The 7037-nt window shown below is 35.5% G+C and overlaps 1 long non-coding RNA gene across 1 annotated transcript; it reads left to right on the top strand.

Moving 5' to 3' along the window:
- Positions 1-2396: 2396 nt before the first annotated feature.
- Positions 2397-3763, top strand: LOC128809109 (uncharacterized). The gene is made up of 3 exons (XR_008437615.1): positions 2397-2480; positions 3184-3294; positions 3506-3763. It is a non-coding gene; the product is annotated as an uncharacterized LOC128809109 (long non-coding RNA).
- Positions 3764-7037: the final 3274 nt, after the last annotated feature.

Raw genomic sequence — 7037 nt, 5'->3', positions numbered from 1 at the left:
AAAGACTAACTCTGCAGGTTGCTCTTCAAGCATTTGTCAGGGATATGCAGCATAGACATTCATGGAGATTCTAGTCCCAGGAAATTTGAGATAAATACACAAAAGTGATACTATTTTCAGTGGAATCACTGGAAAAAACCACTCAAATTGCTCCAGTATATCTGGGTTTTGCATATACACAGGGAAATTAAATTCAAGTTCTGGCTACAAATCTCTTTCATGTGAACAAGTAACTCTGTTCCTTGTGAGTGGTGCAGCTGGGGGTTGACCTTATTTTTCATGGAAAAAGGAGACTATGAAAACGTCTTAATGTAATAAAAATTAAAACCTCAAATACATGGATCTTTGTAGCAGACAGGAAGGTACATACCTCTGCTTAGAACAGAAATTTAAGAACCTGAATCATACTCTATTTTTTCTGTTTCATACCCAGAACATCTGTGAGTCTTTGCACAGGCTCTTAGTTGTCACCATGAGAACTGTGTGAGAAGTTTGGTTTGATGGATGTCCCCTCTAATTAGGTTATGCAGTGCTGATTTTACCCTGCCTTAATACTTTTTTTGGGAAATACTCCAATGAAATGTAGATCAACACAGCGTAAGGTACTACAGATCAGAGGAACTACCAGCCTCTTCAACTATGCTCCTTTAGTGCTCAGTAAATGTGATGTCATTAAACATGGAATGTAAAGAAGGGTAAGCAGTGTTGCAGACCTGAATTTGGCCATATGGCACTCTTGGAGACTGTTACCATTGCTCAGCTGATACACAATAATTAAACTGAATTTCATTGTGTGTAAATCCCATAAATGCTTCCTAAATCTCTCAGAAAAGTCCTTACAGAATGATATGTACTACTGTACTGCTTTCCTGCCTGTACAACACTTTTACAATTATTACCAGATTTCTTCTTTGGTTCAGTACTGCCCTTAACATTCTTATTGTTTTCCCTAGCTACAAGGCATGATCTGTATTCTCTTCCTATTGTGAAACCTGTCAGCATATCTGTCTGTCTGATTAGCAACATCAGACTCATGTCTTATCTTTCTACAGTTGAACATACTCCATTGTGAGAATGCAGGGGAATTGAGTTTGTGATGTCTTGTGCAACACTGTGAAGATTAATGTACACTGCTGAACCTCTGACTACAGGAGTTCCCACTGGACAACATGATGGGAACAGTAGGATATTTTGTTATTTATGGCCATGACATTATGTCCTAGTTTCACGTGCCTCAGTACAAAGCAGTTGTTCTACTCAGAGAAGTTACTTACAGAAATTATGTAGGTGGAATATCAGAAAGGCAAAAATTATTTTATCAAAATGAAGCATCCCACGTCTCTTCCTAAGAAAGCATATTGTTTGGCAATTACATTAAAAACTTATACCTTGCAGATATGTGCTAGTCTGCATGATTCTGAATGTCAGTTGCTTTCAGTGGTTCTCACCTCCACCTAGATTCCAGGCATTTTATAAAATGCTCAATATGGCTGTGTAATATATTTCTGCTGTGATTCCTGGTATTTGTCATGATCAGACACTGAGCTGGGTTAAAAGGCAGTAAGTACAATGCTTGCACATATAGTTTCTCTTAGATGTCAGGCTGCATCCTTCACACCCTTTAATCTCCCTTGCTCTGCTATTTTCTTTCTGTGTTGAAAGATTTTCCAATGGCTCTACTTTGCTCTTGGTCTTTACTGTCATAGGGCTTTTTAACATGCAGGTTAAAGCTCTCATTTCCATAACTAGAGCCAACAGAGGAGGTTTCACCCTGAAGTTGCTTTAATGATAAAGCAATGTCTTCTCAGCAATTCAGCGGTATTTCAGAAAGGCATCAGAAATTTAAAAAAAATGGCCTGTTGAATAGGCTGCACTGGATTTTAGAGCCACTCCTGCTAGATTTCACCTGTCATATATTGGGGGAGGGGTATTATTGATCTAGTTTTAAGTGGAATTTTAGTATTTTAGAATAAAAGTATTTTCTGAGATAAAAACGATTTTGAAACTAATGCATGAGACAGAGCACAAGATGAATAGAGAGGATTTTTTTCCACAAAAGCCCTATAAAAACAATCTTTATGTGTTTGCACACTCAAATCAAAAAGAAAAAAAAAAGGAAAAGAAAAATAAAAAGCCTTGGATGCAGTGTAGTTAGCTCTAGAGTCTCTATCACAGTACCAATTTTGATCTGTCAGAAGGCTGCTCTATTTTATTCTTTTTTTTCTCTCTCTCTGTGACACATTTTAGCTTTCTACAAAAAGGGAATAAAGGGGAAGCAGCTCTGGCTAGCCTTGGAAAAGCTATTTAGCTTGCATATTGTGGAACTGTCTTCCCTAGCTAGTTACTGCCATTTTATAACACTGCAGCATATTGGATCAAAGACTAGAACTGCCACCTCCTGTTTACAGTGGGCTGGAGCAGTCACAGAATTGTCAGGGCTACTTTCTGTCTCGGTGTGATTGGAAATAAGACTGAAAACGGTAGGTTGCTACCAACAGGTTAATTTCTTTTTTTATTATTTAATTTTTGGCTTTCACCTGCAATGTCAATGCAAGTAAAGCTAAAACATTTAACCCTGAAGGACAAGTGTCTTTTTTAATCCTTTCAAATATTCTGGAGTATACCTGGGATAACAGGCACAAATATGCATGCAATACTATTGTTTCAGATATAATTTCAAAGGCAAACCCATAGGTCCAGGAAAAAAAAACCCTAAAAATAATGCTTAAAGTGTGTTCTAGATTTTAAATATATGTTATTCTGAGACAAGAGCTGTTGTTAGACTGCATAAACACTGTGTCCCAAGGCTTAGCACTTAGAAAGATTATTTTTGTAGTTCTGCCAGTACCAAATTTTTGCGAGAGTCATCAGTGATTTTCATTTTGCAGTGACAATATGATGTTTAAAAATATCAATTGACTGATAAGAATACTTCCTTTTAAAGGTGAAATTGTATTCCAAGTATCCGGAGGGTGTTATCTGGAGGCTCTGGTAGAATAAGAAACATTTGGCAGGCAAATTTCTAGTTTATATATCTGATTTACCTTTCCAGCTTTAAGAAACTAATTTTATTGCTTATACTCACAGAAAAGAGACACAGAGTAGAGAGATAACAGACTGAAATTTTCACACTGGAGTAAAATAGAAACTTTTAGATTCTCATCACTGTGTCTGTTAATGCAGATACCTTAGCAAGAAGATGTGCATAAGCCCCTAAAGTTAGGTTTTCAAGAGACAAAAGAAACACAAACAAGAAACATGGGTACTCACCATGTTCTTATAACACCAGCTAAGGTAAGAGACCTGTGTCTTTCTTCTGTGTCACTTCTTATATCCCTTAAACAAACAATCTCATTCCTTTTCCTGCATGTGCCTTGTGCAAGACCTAGGAATTGCACCATTGCTCCCATTTAGTGTTGCTAGTTGGTTATATTAGGGGTGCACACTGTAATGTGAAAAATAATGGGATAAAGATGAAGCTGATCTGCTGTTTTCTTTCTTACAGAGGGTTTTGACGTATGCTGAGATCAGAGAGCAAGATGCATGCTGCATCACGGGACCAAGGATCTTATGAGGATATTTAGTATCTATAATATACCATCTGTATGTGATTTAAGTCACTCTCAAAGGTGCAACCCTTTTGCTTACTTATTCTGTGTTTTTTATTGAAAGGCTGACTTGTATGTGCAAGCATCAGTTTGTGGACTCAGTGATGACTTAAGGACTATTGCCTAGAGATTTCTAAGGGGTTTTTGCAGTCTGTACAGATGCCCTTTATCCTTCATAGTCTTCTACATCCAACTAGAACTGCTTATATTTTTAGTTCCAGAAGTTTCTGCTTTGATCATGATGGTGACTGTGCATCCATCACCATCATGCATAGTGGGTGTGTAATATTTAAAGGGACTAAACTTTGACAATACTGTTTCCTTAGGTCTCACAAATCTGTATGTAAAATAAAGGAGTATGAACTATTCGGTACCTTACTTATATACCAAATTATTCATTGCACTTACTTATATGATCTGGTATATTGGAATTTTTTTTTGACACACTGATAAGTACATATTTTGTAGAAATTTTACAAAATGGGATCAAAAGTTTTATTTGTGTCTCCCTTCCTTTTTTTTGTTCTTTGAAAGGAAAGTATACATATATATATATGTGTATCTGCAAAGTGTTTGGGACTGAAAAGTATAGAATTGTTTTCTTAAATATTTTCTGCTTTCTGCATTGAGAGATCCTTAGGTTAGTGAAATCTCTTCAGCATTTTTTCTAAACTCCTCTTCAAAAATGAAGAGACACAAGACTTTGCATTTTGGGTCTGTTAATTCAAACAAGAAATGATGCCAATGGAAACTAATTCAAGAAAAAAACTTGGTGCTCAGAACATAAATGGGACTTAGAAATGCAGCTCCTAGAATTTCCAGCCTGGTTCAGTTAGACTATCATAATAAAATGGAGTGACTATAATTGCTACCTAGTTATAACTGTGTATTTTCATTAATTACCTTTTCTCACAGACATGTAAACTTACACATTTGTGCATTAAGATTCAGGCCATGTTTTTTATTATTCTTTTTCAAACCTTGGTATCCTTGTGTGTATTTGCTCAAAAGAGAAGCCAAGACAAACCATTTACTTTCTCTGTATTTACCAAAATTTATTAAATTAGTGGTGCAAAGAGCACTTACTTCACACCTGCACATCAGACCCACTGCAAATAATATTCTAGTACCATTCCTGCTACTCCTTCTTGCCTCATATATTAATTTTAAATATCTTCTTCTGGTTCCTCTGTATGTGAAACTGTTTAAAATAAAGAAAAGAAAGAACTCTGGTGGTTACAGGAGAACTCCAGAATAGCTTTCTCTGCCTCAAGTCCCCATTTGGAGAAATTATTTCTCATTAATGACTCAACTCTCATTGAATTTTGGAAATATTTCACCACAGAACTGAAAAGAACTGCTTTACAAGGAGAGGAATTATGTTCTTGCCACGTAGTGGACAGGCGATTACAATCAGCCATTTCTTTCTTCTTCTAGCTGCAATTTCCAAGTCCTGTTTTACCAATATTATCCCAGAGGAGTGAAAAAAAAATCCCTGAAATGTTTGTTAAAAAGAAAATTATTAATTTGAATACTGTTACTTAGGCAACATCAGAGATTCAGCATAGCTTATCACTAAGAAGGAAAATAGCTCCAGGTACATGTAAATGTAGTTCATGTAATTTCTTTATGCTTTTGGAAAGCAAGCAGTTAATCTCAGACCACCTGGTCAGGCTCTCTCTTGTTTTTGCATCTAACTACTTAGTTTAACATCTGGTACAGTCGTGAAAAAATAAGGAAAAAAAGGTCTAGCTGGGTTGCTCTCCCTCTTCATAAATAAGAGTAAATTCAGACATTCCTTAACTATTTCACCTGTGATTTGGATTTCATTTTTCTTTTCAGAGAACAGACTTGTTGGGATGATAACTTTAAAATCCCTTCCCTATGTTGATATTTATAAACCAGAGAGGGTGGAGGTTAAGCTCTGGCCCTGTTTTGAACGGCTTCTCTCATCAGCCAAGGTCAGGAGCTGAGCTCCTGAGAGACCTTGAGTTCACAGTTTTATTGCCAATGAGTAATGCCTTGAAACTGCATCCAGTTCTGCACTTCAGAAGTTTATGTGGTGTTGTTTTTAGTATCTTGATTAAAACTTAGTAGTAAACATAAAGTAACTCTCCTGTCACTATATATTTTCAAGTTTTACTATTTTTTCACCACTCCTTTTTATGATCAGCGTAATAAATGCTCCTATACAGGCTTTTCCCTGACATTTTATGCTTCTGACTCCATTAATAAAATCTGCTATAGAAATGCTAAAACAATGTCTCAGGCAGTTAAATAAGCAGAATGACCTTATTAAATAGGTGTTTTTCAATATTTAAAAGTAAGACATTTTTTAGATAAAATATGCAATTCACGAGTTTTGTGTTCACATTCTTTTTTTCTTTTTTCTTTTTTAATTCAGTAATAGACAATCCAGAATTGCTCACCTCCACCTGCAAATAAATGTGGAAAGAAGCAGCCTGGACAGATTTACCCTTACAGAACATAATTATGATAATAGCTACACATAGATTTATTTAAGATTACCCCTATTCTTGGCATTTTCTTAAAGATTTGTGGAACTGTTAGCTTTTCCCCTTCCTTATTTTTTTTCTTCTGGTAGTGCAGTGTGATGATCAGGTTCAGTGTCTAATGAGGCAGCCATTCTGAACACGTAGAGACAAAGAAGAGGTTTCCCTGGCAACGAGGACCATGCCAGAACTCTCAGAACAGTTATTTCCCCTGTATTCAGGTTCCTTTTCTGTTTAGGATGCCTATTAGTGTGACTTCACAGGCAATGCCTGGCAAGCTTTTCAGAGAATACAGCTCCTAAATATACATAACAAAATACAGCTAAGGCTATGATTTATGAGTAAATTAAAAAGTGGTGAGCTGACATATATTTTTTCAGTTTTATATTTTTTATAGAATCTTAAAACAATGATGGCTACAAGTTCATTATAAATGTCTAAAGCTATTAAATACACTGCCCATATCTCTTTAGAACTTCACTGGTCTCAGCAAAATTTGTGAATTCAAAATTTCACTGAATTCCGAGCCATATTACTGCTATTACTGCTATCACTAGAATAAGCACTGATTGAGGTTTCAGATCTAAAACATACATTAATTTAAGCACATATAGATGTGATGAAATATTTAGAACTGTATGTAATATAACTTGAATTTGAAGCTCATTTTAAATGTAGAGAAAAATTACAGTAAAAAAGTATTGAAATGTTAGATATTTTTTACTATTTAAAAGTAAAATTAAGTTACAATGAAATTAAATTCTTTAGTTCAAATCTTTACTTGCATCTGAAATGTATAAGCCTTTTATGATGAAGACTTCTGAAATCAGATTAAGAGATGAGCTTTTCCACATCCTTACAAGTTCTTGACAGAGCTGAGAAGATTACTACACCACCCAGCCCAAAGCTTGGTCAG

This window comes from Vidua macroura, chromosome 6, assembly GCF_024509145.1.
Source record: "Vidua macroura isolate BioBank_ID:100142 chromosome 6, ASM2450914v1, whole genome shotgun sequence".
Taxonomy (NCBI): Eukaryota; Metazoa; Chordata; class Aves; order Passeriformes; family Viduidae; genus Vidua; species Vidua macroura.
Note: the sequence above shows the minus strand (reverse complement) of the source record. Positions and strands in the feature narration are given on the sequence as shown.